This window comes from Carlito syrichta, unplaced genomic scaffold (genome assembly GCF_000164805.1).
Source record: "Carlito syrichta isolate Samal-C Ts95f unplaced genomic scaffold, Tarsius_syrichta-2.0.1 Scaffold307639, whole genome shotgun sequence".
Lineage (NCBI taxonomy): Eukaryota > Metazoa > Chordata > Mammalia > Primates > Tarsiidae > Carlito > Carlito syrichta.
In genome coordinates, this window is record NW_007251735.1 from 24,472 (window position 1) to 35,935 (window position 11,464).

The 11,464-nt window shown below is 39.7% G+C and overlaps 1 pseudogene; it reads left to right on the forward strand.

Moving 5' to 3' along the window:
• Positions 1-1,638: 1,638 nt before the first annotated feature.
• Positions 1,639-2,599, forward strand: LOC103266902 (annotated as a pseudogene).
• The last annotated feature ends 8,865 nt before the right edge of the window (positions 2,600-11,464 follow it).

The following is an 11,464-nucleotide window of genomic DNA, read 5'->3' on the forward strand; positions in this document are numbered from 1 at the left end:
AAAGATTATCAGAGATTACTATGCATATCTGTATGGAAACAAACTAGGTAACATAAATGAAATGGAGGACTTTTTGACAACACCACCTCCCAAGGTTGAAACAAGAAGACAATCAGAAACTAAATAAACCAATAACAACCCAGGAAATTGACTCTGTCATAAGAAAATCACCTACAAAAAAAAAACCCTGGACCAGATGGCTTTCCAGCAGAATTCTACAAAACATACAGGGAAGAGATCATACCAATCCTATTGAAAGTATTCCAGGCAATTGAGAAAGATGAAATTCTACCTAAATCATTTTACAAAGCTAGCATCACATTGATACCCAAACTGGGTAACCAAAGGAAAAAGAGAGAGAGAGAGAGCTACAAGTCAATATCCCTTATGAACATAGATGCAAAAATTCTCAAGACGATTCTAGTAAATCAGACCAAAAACACATCTCCAAAATCACTCACCATAACCAGGTAGACTTCATCCCCAGGACGCAGGGTTGGTTCAACATCAGCAAGGCCATAAATGTAATTGAATACATCAACAGATGTAAAAACAAGAAACACATGATTATATCATTAGATGCAGAAAAAGCTTTTGATAAAATCCAGCATCCCTTCTTGATAAAATCCCTCAAACATCTGGGCACAGAAGGAACATACCTCAAAATAGTAAGTGCCATCTATGATAAACCCACAGGCAGCATATTGCTGTTTCAGAAACTGGAAACACTTCCCCCTGAAAACTGGAACAAGACAAGGCTACCCACTCTTACCACTCTTGTTCAACAATGTGTTGGAAGTCCTAGCTAGTGCATTAAACAAGAAAAGGAAATCAGGGGTATCCAAATAGGAAAAGAGGAAGCTAAGTTATCCTTCTTTGCTGATGATATGATCCTATACCTTGAAAATTCAAGAGAATCTGTCAAAAACCTGCTTGCACTGATAAAGGAATTTGGCAAAACCTTAGAGTACAAAATAAGTGTGCAAAAGACAGTCACATTCTTATATACCAACAGCAAACAGCAGAGAACCAAATAAAAAGCACCATTCCCTTCACAATAGACACACAAAAAAATGAAATACCTTGGCATCATTCTAACCAGAGAAGTGAAAGACCGTTACAATGAGAACTACAAAACACTGCTCAAAGAAATCCAAGAAGACACAAACAAATGGAAAAATATTCCATGCTCATGGATAGGAAGAATCAACATTGTTAAGATGTCCATTCTTGGAATCAATTGTGCTGCTAATTGGATAAAAAAAAATATGGTACATAAACACAGTGGAATATTATGCAGCCATAAAGAAGGACAAACACATGGACATCACAGTAACTTGGATGGATTTAGAATCTATCACTCAGTGATCTTTGTTTGTCAGAAACAAAGAACAGAGTAACATATGTTCTCACTCATAAGTGGACCTTGAACAATTATCATAATACTGTAAGAAAGGTATTGGCAATAGTGGGAAACTGCCAGGTGAGAGGGGGTAGGATTGGCAGTTGAGAGAAACTGCCAGGAAGATGGGGGCAGCATGCCTCATCAACAAGGGTACCTGCATAATGAGCGTTTGTATACCTAACCCTGAATTGTACCCCACATCTTTAAAATTTAAAAAATTTTTAAAAGCCCAGAGCCCCAGAGTCAAAGCCAGTTCCCGGCCTAGTCCTGTCCCACAGTTGCCTGCCTCCTCTTTCCTTTCAACATGACAGATGCCACTGTGTCCTTCGCCAAGGACTTCCTGGCAGGTGGAGAGGCCACGGCCATCTCCAAGACTGCAGTAGCACCCATCAAGCGGGTCAAGCTGCTGCTGCAGGTGCAGCATGCCAGCAAGCAAATCACTGCAGAAAAGCAATACAAGGGCATGATAGACTGTATGGTCCATATCCCCAAGGAGCAGGGAGTCCTGTACTTCTGGTGTGGTAGCCTGGCCAATGTCATCAGATACCTCTCCACCCAGGCTCTCAACTTTGCCTTCAAAAATAAATACACAGATCTTCCTGGATGGTATAGACAAGAAGACCCAGTTTTGGCACTGCTTTGCAGGGAATCTGGCATCAGGCGGGGCCGCTAGGGCCACATCCTTGTCTTTTGTGTACCCTCTTGATTTTGCCCGTACCCATCTAACAGCTGATGTGGGTGAAGCTGGAGCTGAAAGGGAATTCAGAGGCCTCGGTGACTGCCTGGTTAAGATTTACAAATCTGATGGGATTAAGGGCCTGTATCAAGGTTTTAACGTGTCGGTGCTGGGTATTATCATCTACCAAGCTGCCTACTTCGGTATCTATCATACTGCAAAAGGAATGCTTCCAGATCCCAAGAATACTAACATCATCATCAGCTGGATGATTTCTCAGTCTGTCACTGCCATTGCTGGGCTGATTTCCTATCCATTTGACACAGTCCATCATCACATGATGATGCAGTCAGGGCGCAAAAGAACTGATATCATGTACACAGGCACACTTGACTGCTGGAGGAAGATTTCTCATGATGAAGGAGGCAAAGCTTTTTTCAAGGGTGCATGGTCCAACGTTCTCAGAGGCATGGGTGGTACTTTTGTGCTTGTATCATGAAATCAAGAAGTATACATAAATTATTTCCCAGTTTTCCCCCTGTGAACAGGCATGTTGTTTATGTAACATAGCTTGAGCATTCTTGATAGACCCATGGCTTTCTATCAATGGTATCTATTTACTGATTGAAAATGGGAGGCAATAATATTCATTTGACCAGTTTTCTCTTAAAGCCATTTCCATGATGATGATGATGATGGGACTCAATTATATTTTTTTATTTCAGTCATTCCTAATAAATAACAAATTTGAAGAAATAAAAAGATTGGAAATACAGTTTTGTTTGCAGCTTATTTTCATACAAAAATACAGTTGTATTTGTTACATTTGAACGTGTTACATTTTTAATAAATGCTATAGTGTCTCCTGAAAAAAAAAAAAAAAAAGATATTCATCCCAACCAAGGCAATCTACAGATTCAATGCAATACCCGTTAATTACCAATATCATTCTTCTCAGACCTGGAAGTGACAATACAGAAATTCATATGGAAACATAAACAGCTACAAATAGCCAAAATAATCCATAGCAAAAGAAACAAAGCAGAAGGTATCACACTTCTAGACTTCAAACTTCTATAAAGTTACAATAATCAAAACAGCCTAGTATTAGTACAAGAACAGGCATATAGACCAATGGAACAGGACAGAGATTCCAGAAGCAAAACCCTAATTTCTCAACCAACTCGTCTTTGACAAAGGCTCCACCATCAACCACTGGGGAGAGAAGAACCTATCGCTGGAGAAACTAGCGACCACATCCAGAAAATTGAAACAGGACCTTTATCTATCACCATAAACAATAATCAACTAAATGGATCAAAGACCTAAACAGAAAACCTCAAACTATAAGAAACTTAGAAACACCATTATGGAAATTGGAACTGGCAACCAATTCCTAATAAAAACCCCAAGTGCCCATGCCATAAGAGATAAGATAGACAAGTGAGAACTCATCAAACTGACAAGCTTCTACAAAGCCAAAGAAACCATCTGGAGAGTGGGAAGACAACCCACAGACAGGGAAAATATATTTGCGAACTGTATATCTGACAAAGGCCTAACATCTAGGATCTGCAAGGAATTCAAATGTGCCAAAATGAACAAAACAAATAGCCCCATTACAAAGTGGGCAAAAATATGAATAGACACTTCTCAAAAGAAGACCTACAAGCAGCCAACAGGTACATGAAAAAATACTCAGCCTCACTAGTCATCAAAAAAATACAAATTAAAACTACACTGAGATACCAGCTAGCTCCAGTCAGGATGACCATCATCTATAACTCAAAAAACAACAAATGCTGGGGAGGATGCAGGAAAAAGGGAACACTTCTACACAGTTGGTGGGAGTGTAAACGAATACAACCTCTATGGAAAACAGTCTGGCAATTCCTAAAAGATCTTAAAATTGACTTTCCATACAACCCCACAATCTCCCTATTGGGAATACACCCAGTAGGAAGCAATTCTAATCACTCCAAAAAGAGATACCTGCACACAAATGTTTGTTGCAGCATTGTTCACAAGACCAAAAACACAGAACCAATTGTGCTGCCCACACAAAACTAGATTTTTAAATGTGGTATATATACATAATGGAATATTAAGCAGCCATAACGAGGGACAAAATTATGAACTTCACGGCAACTTGGATGGACTTAGAGTCTATAATACTGAATGATCTATCACAGAATCAAAGAACTGAATATTACATGTTCTCACTCATAAGCAGACCATGAACAATTGTTGTAATACTATAAGAAAATGATTGGCAGTTGTTGGAAATTGCTGGAGGGGGGCAGGATTGGTTGCATGGGAATCTGCCAGGGGAGGGAGAACACCTCATCAACAAGAAAGAGAGAAGATCAGAGAGAGCTGGAGAGAGGAGCTCCACCACCAGTGAGGAAATGCCAACCAGAGTCATTTGGACTTCCTGAGGCAGAAAGAGAGACAGAGAACACCCTGGTACAAACATTCTGTTAAATTATCCAAGAAAACTTTCCTCATCTCATCAGTGATGCAACCATTCAAACACAAGATATTCAGAGAACCCCTGGGAGACAACAAATGAGAAGACCAACTCCTAGACATACAGTAATTTGCCTACACAAACTAGGTACAAGAAAAAAATCCTAAAGGCAGCAAGAAAAAAAGGTCAGACTACCTACTGGAGAAGACCAATTAGAATAGTAGCAGATTTATCTACAGAAACACTTCAGACTAGGAGAGTTAGCAGCCCAATCTTCAAAGTTCTCAAAAATAAATAATTCAACTAAGAATTACATACCCAGCTAAACTAAGCTTCACCAGTGGTGGATAATTAAAATCTTTTCCAGACATTCAATTCCTAAGAGCTTACATGCCTCCAGACAAGATCTACAAAACACTTAAGAAAATATTAAACACAGAAGAAAGGGGAAAAAAGAATGACAATACCTTTCACAAGAAGGCAAGGAAAAGACTGACAACACACATGAATCAACCCAAAAACCAAAAGAAAGACAACAAACAGCAACAACAACAAACCTCATGACAGGGATAAACTCTCACATTTTAATAATTAGCCTGAATGTGAATGGAATAAATGCACCACTAAGAGACATAGAATGGAAAAAATGAATAAAATATCATAAGGCAACAATATTGTCTTCAAAAGACTCATCTCACCAGAAAGGACACTCACAGACTCAAAGTAAGAGAATGGGAAATAATATTTCAGGCAAATGAACACAAAGGAAAGTGGGAGTCACAATCTTAACATCAGACAAAATACCCTTTAAGCTATCAAAAATTTTAAAAACATGGAAGGTCATTACATATTGACAAAAGGTTCAATCCATCAACAAAAAATATTCATCCTAAACATATATGCACCCAACATAGGAACACCAACTTTCATCAAGCAGCTTCTAGGTAAATTTTAAAAAGATATTGACTCTAACACTATCTTAGCTGGGGACTTAAATACCCTAGACAGATCATCAAGACAAAACATCAAGACAAAAACATCAGCAAGGAGATCCAGAAACCCAGCGTGATGCTTGACCAATGGACTTAATTGATACCTACAGAACATTCGACCCAACGACCATGGAATATACATTCTACTCATCACCACATGGAATGTACTCTAAGATCAACTGCATCCTCGGCCATAAGTCAAGCATCAACAAATTTCATAAGACTGAAACTCTGCCATGCACCTACTCGGACCACAGTGGAAGAAAAATAAATATCAACACCAACAAAGTTTCCCCAAAACAGAGAAAGACATTGACACTACATAGCATGATGCTAAGCAACCCCCAGGTCAACATGAAAATCAAAACAGAAATTAAAAGATACCTGAAAACAAATTAAAATGAAGAAATATCTTACCAAAACCTCTGGGATGCCATGAAATCAGTAGTAAGAGGAAGATTCATATCTTTACAAACACACATAAAGAAAATGAAAAGATCACAAGTTAACAGCCTAACAAATCACCTAAGGAAGCTGGAAAAGCAAGACCACCAAAACCCTAACTTCAGCAGAAGAATCCAGATCACCACAATAAAAGCCCAGATTCAGGGCATAGAAGATAAAAAGATAATACAAAAAAATCAATGAAACAAAAATGTGGTTCTTTGAAAGGATAAACAAGATTGATGGTCTTCTAGCTAGACTGACCAAGAAAAAGAGAGAGAAAGCCCAAATAAACACAATAAGAAGTGCAAAAGATCAAGTCACAACTGATCCCCCAAAAATACAAAAGATCATCAGAAACTACTGTGTACACTAATATGGAAACAAATTTGCAAACCTAAAGGAAATGAAGGACTTTCTGACATCATGCAACTTCCTCAAGTTGAAACAGGAAAAAATCGAGATACTAAATAGACCAATAACAATCCAGGAAATTGACCATGTCATAAGAAAACTACCTCCCAAAAAAATCCCTGGACCAGATGGCTCTCAAGCAGAATTCTACAAAACATACAAGGAGGAACTGATACCATCCTACTGAAAGCATTCCAGGCAATCAAGAAGGATAGAACTCACCCCAAATCATTTTACGACGCTAACATCACATTGATACCCAAACCAGGTAAAGATCCAAAAAACAAAGAGAACTACAGGCCAACATCCCTGATGAAAATAGATGCTAAAATTCTCAACAAGATACTTGAAAATCAGATTCATCAACACATCTCAAAAATCATCCACCACGGCCAAGTAAGCTTCATCCCCAGGATGCAGGGCTAGTTTAATATTCATAAGACCTAAATGGAATTAAATACATCAACAGATGTAAAAACAAAAACCACATGATTATATCATTAGAAGCTTTTGACAAAATCCAGCACCTCTTCTTGATAAAAACCCTCGAACATCTAGGCATACATGGAACATACCTCAAAATAGTAAGAGCCATCTATGAGAAACCCACAGCCAGCATACTGCTAAACACACAAAAATTGGAACCATTTCCCCTGAAAACCAGAACAAGACAAGGATGCCCACTCTCACCTCTCCTTTTCAACATAGTTTTGAAGTCCTAGCTAGAGCAATCAGACAAGAGAAGGAGATCAGGGTTATCCAAATAGGAAAAGAGGAAGTCTAGTTATCCCTCTTTGCAGTCGACAAGGTATAGACCTTGAAAGCCCAAGAGAATTTGTCAAAAACTTTCTTGCACTGATAAAGGACTTTGGCAAAGTCTCAGGGTATAAAATCAGTGTGCAAAAAGATGGCCACATGTCTATACAACAACAATAAATAAACAAAAACCCGAATAAAAGGCACATTCCTATTCACAATAGCCAGGGGGAAAAAATCAAATACCTTGGCATCTTCCTAACCAGAGACATGAAAGACTCAAAGAAATCAAAAATGACACAAATGGAAAAGTATTCCAAATAATGTTGGAAGAATCAACATTATTAAGATGTTCATCCTACCAAAGACAATCTAAAGATTTAATGCAATACCCATTACATTACCAGCAGCATTCTTCTCAGAACTGGAAACAACGATATAAGAATTTATATGGAAACTTAAATGACAACGAATTGGCAAAACGATCCTCGGCAAAAAAGAAAAGCAGGAGTTATAACACTCCCAGGCTTTAAACTCTACTGTAAAGCTACCAAGTCAGCCTGGTACTGGTACTAGATCAGGCATATAGACCAAAGAAACCGAATAGAGATTCCAGAAGCAAAACCTCAATTTCTCAACCAACTCATCTTCAACAAAGCCTCCACAAACAATGACTGGGGAGAAAGGAACCTATTTAATAAATGGTGCTGGGAAAACTGATTAACCACATGCAGAAGATTAAAACAAGACCCATACCTATCACCATACACAAAAATTAACTCTAAATGGATCAAAGACCTAAATGTAAAACCTCAAACTATAAGAACCTTAGAAAATGCAAGAGACACCCTTATGGAATTTGGAACTGACAACCATTTCCTGATCAAAACCCCAAGTGCCCATGCCATAAGAGATAAGATAGACCAGTGGGACCTCATCAAACTGACAAGCTTCTACAAAGTCAAAGAAACTATCAAGAGAGTGGGGCAACAGCCCACAGACTGAAAAAAAAATTTGCCAACTGTATGTCTGACAGAGGCCTAACATCTAGGATCTACAAGGAACTCAAATGTGCCAAAAAGAATAAACAAACAGCTCCATTACAATGTGGGCAAAAGATATGATAGACACTTCTCAAAAGAAGACATACAAGCAGCCAACAGATACATAAAAAATGCTCAGCCTCACTAGTCACCAAACACAAATTAAAACTACCCTGAGATACCACCTAACTCCAGTCAGGATGGCTATCATCACTATTTCAAAAAAACAACAGATCCTGGAGAGGATGCGGCAAAAATGGAACACTTCTACCCTATTGGTGGGAGGGTAAACTAGTACATCCTCTGTGGAAAACAGTGTGGCATTTCCTAAAAGATCTAAAAATCGACCTTCCATACGACCCCACAATTCCCCTACTGGGAATATACCCAGAAGAACTCAAGTCACTCTATAAAAAAGATACCTGCACAAGTATGTTTATCACAACATTGTTCACAGTAGCAAGAACATGGAAACAACCAGGCTGCCCATCAAAGGAGGACTGGATTTTTAAAATGTGGTACGTATACATGATGGAATATTATGCAGCCATAAAGAGGAACAAAATCATGAACTTCACAGCAACTTGGATGAACTTAGAGTCTATAATACTGAGTGATCTTTCACAGAAACAAAAAACTGAGTATCACTTGCATAATGAACATTCGAATAACTATCCCTGAATTGTACCCCACATCTTAAAAATAAAAAAGTTAAAAGTTAAAAAATTTAAAAATAATTTTAAAATAATAATAAATGAATCAAAGACCTAAATGTAAAACTTTAAACTATAAGACTCTTAGAAAATGCAGGCAACACCCTTATGGAAATTAGAAATGGCAACTAATTTTTTATCAAAGCCCCAAGTGCCCATACCATAAGAGATTAGATAAACAAGTGGGACCTTATCAAACTGAAAACTTCTTCAAAGCAAAAGAAACCATTAAGAGAGCAGGGATACAGCCCATAGAATGAGCAAAAATATTTGTCAACTGAATATCTGACAAAAGCCTAACATTTAGGATCTACAAGGACTCAGAAGTGTGGAAAGAAAAGAAAAACAGCCCCATTAAAAAGTGGGCAAAATGTTTGAAAAGACAATTCTCAGAAGAAGATATATGGGCAGCCAACAGACACATGAAAAAGTGCTCAGTCTCACTAATCATCAGAGAAATGCAAATCAAAACCACATTGAGATACCACCTAACCCCAGTAACAATGCCCATCATTAATAAAACTAAAATAGATTCTGGCAATGATGCAGAGAAAAAGAAATGCTTCTACCCTGCTGGTAGGAATGCAAACTGGTGCAACTTCTTTGGTAAACAGTGTGGCAATTTTTAAAGAACTAGAAATTCATCTTCCATATGACTCAGCAATCTCCCTACTGGGAATATACCCAGAGGAACTCAAATCATTCTACAAAATAGATACTTGGTTGCTCAGCCTGTAATCCCAGCACTTTGAGAGGCCGAGGTGAGTGGATTGCCGGAGTCTTCAGATTCAAGACCAGCCTGGGCAAATTGGTAAGAAATCATCTCTACAATAAATCAAAAATTAGCCAGGCATGGTAGCACATGCCTGTAGTTCCAGCTACTTGGAAGGCTGAGGCGGAAGGATCGCCAGAACCCAGCAGGTCAACTGTGGCTGTGAGTGTGCCACTGCACTCCAGCCTGGGTGACAGAGTGATACTCCAACTCAAAAGAAAAAGATACCTGCATACGTGTGTTTATTGCAGCACTATTCACAATAGCAAAAACATGGAACCAATCATGCTGCCCGTAGAAACTGGACTGGATTTTTTAAATGTGGTACTTTTACACAATGAAATATTATGCAGTCATAAAGGACAAACAGGCCAGGCTCACTGGCTCAGTCTGTAATCCAAGCACCTTGGGGGGCCGAGGTATGTGGATTGCCTGAGCCCACGGGTTCGAGACCAGCCCAGGCAAATTGGCGGGATCTTGTCTCTACAAAAAATCAAAAATTAGGAGAAGCAGCAAGATGGTGACGGGGCAATCCGGTCTCTGAAGCCCTCTGCAAAGGAGATCTGCAGTGGGTCTCTGACTCTTGCCCCGGAGGGCTGGGGACCCCAATATCGCAACCTGCTCTTCATACAGAGCTCGGCAGTTGCCACCGCTGGGACATCACAATGGACTGGACAGTTACTGTGGTGCAAACAGTGCCACTGCCACTGACACCGCAACCCCTCCCCCCACCGCCGCTGCCTTCGCCGCAGCTGCCGCAGCCTCTGTGACGGGTAGCATATCACACTACCCGGGCCTGAGGCGATCCACATCAAACCCCTTCAGGGAAGATCTGCTGGGATCGCTGCCACCTCTCCTGAGTCCGAGACTGTCCTGCCCGCCCGGCGTAAGGCTCCTGTTGCCTGCTCAGAGGCAGGCAGCCATCTTGTTCCTGTCCAGCCCCACCCCCTCTGGAGCGAGCAGCTGAGATAGCACCACCTGCTGGCGATTCAAGGTAACAACACCAAAACGGGAGAAACAAGCTTGATAAAGACAAGACCAAAGTGCTGAACAGAGGGTAATCTGAACTGTCCTTCACAGCAGATCAGGGGCAACTGACCCTAACTGCAAATTAATTTACCAACTTGAAAAGAACACTAGAAATCAGACCTGAAAGGACATTGGACTTAAACAAAATGTCTCAGAGTGTGCTTCATGATTCTATTAGTTTAATGACTTAATTCTATTCCTACTGTATAGTTCCCTTTTTCCTTTTTTCCTTTTCCTTTTCTTCTCTTTTCTTCTCTCTGTAAACCATATCTTTCTATAGAGGAACAGCACACTAACAAGGTGGTTGGTTAGCTTGTATGTTAGCATCACTATATGTTTTATTTTTATTTTTTATTTTTTTGTATGAGAGTTGGTTCATGTATAGCTGTGGTCTATTGTTTTTATCTGTTTCAGTATAGGCCTCTCTCTCTATTTGTTGGCACACTCGTTTGTTTCCCCCCTTACTCCTCTATCTCTCCACTCCTCTCTTCAACCCACTACCTGCTCCATTCTCTCCCCTCTGCTAACCATATTTTATTTCAGGGAGTAAACCTACAGCCACACTGCACGGACAGATTCCGGGGCAGTGGGAAGTGGGTTCCACATTATCCACACACCTGTCAGCAAATACCAGGACCAGCAGACAGATTTTGAATCACAGCGCTCCCCTTAAGTAAATCTCAAAACTGTAAAAAGGACCACCTCCAAACTACAGTGCAACTTCAGAATTGAACAAAGTAAGAGGACATA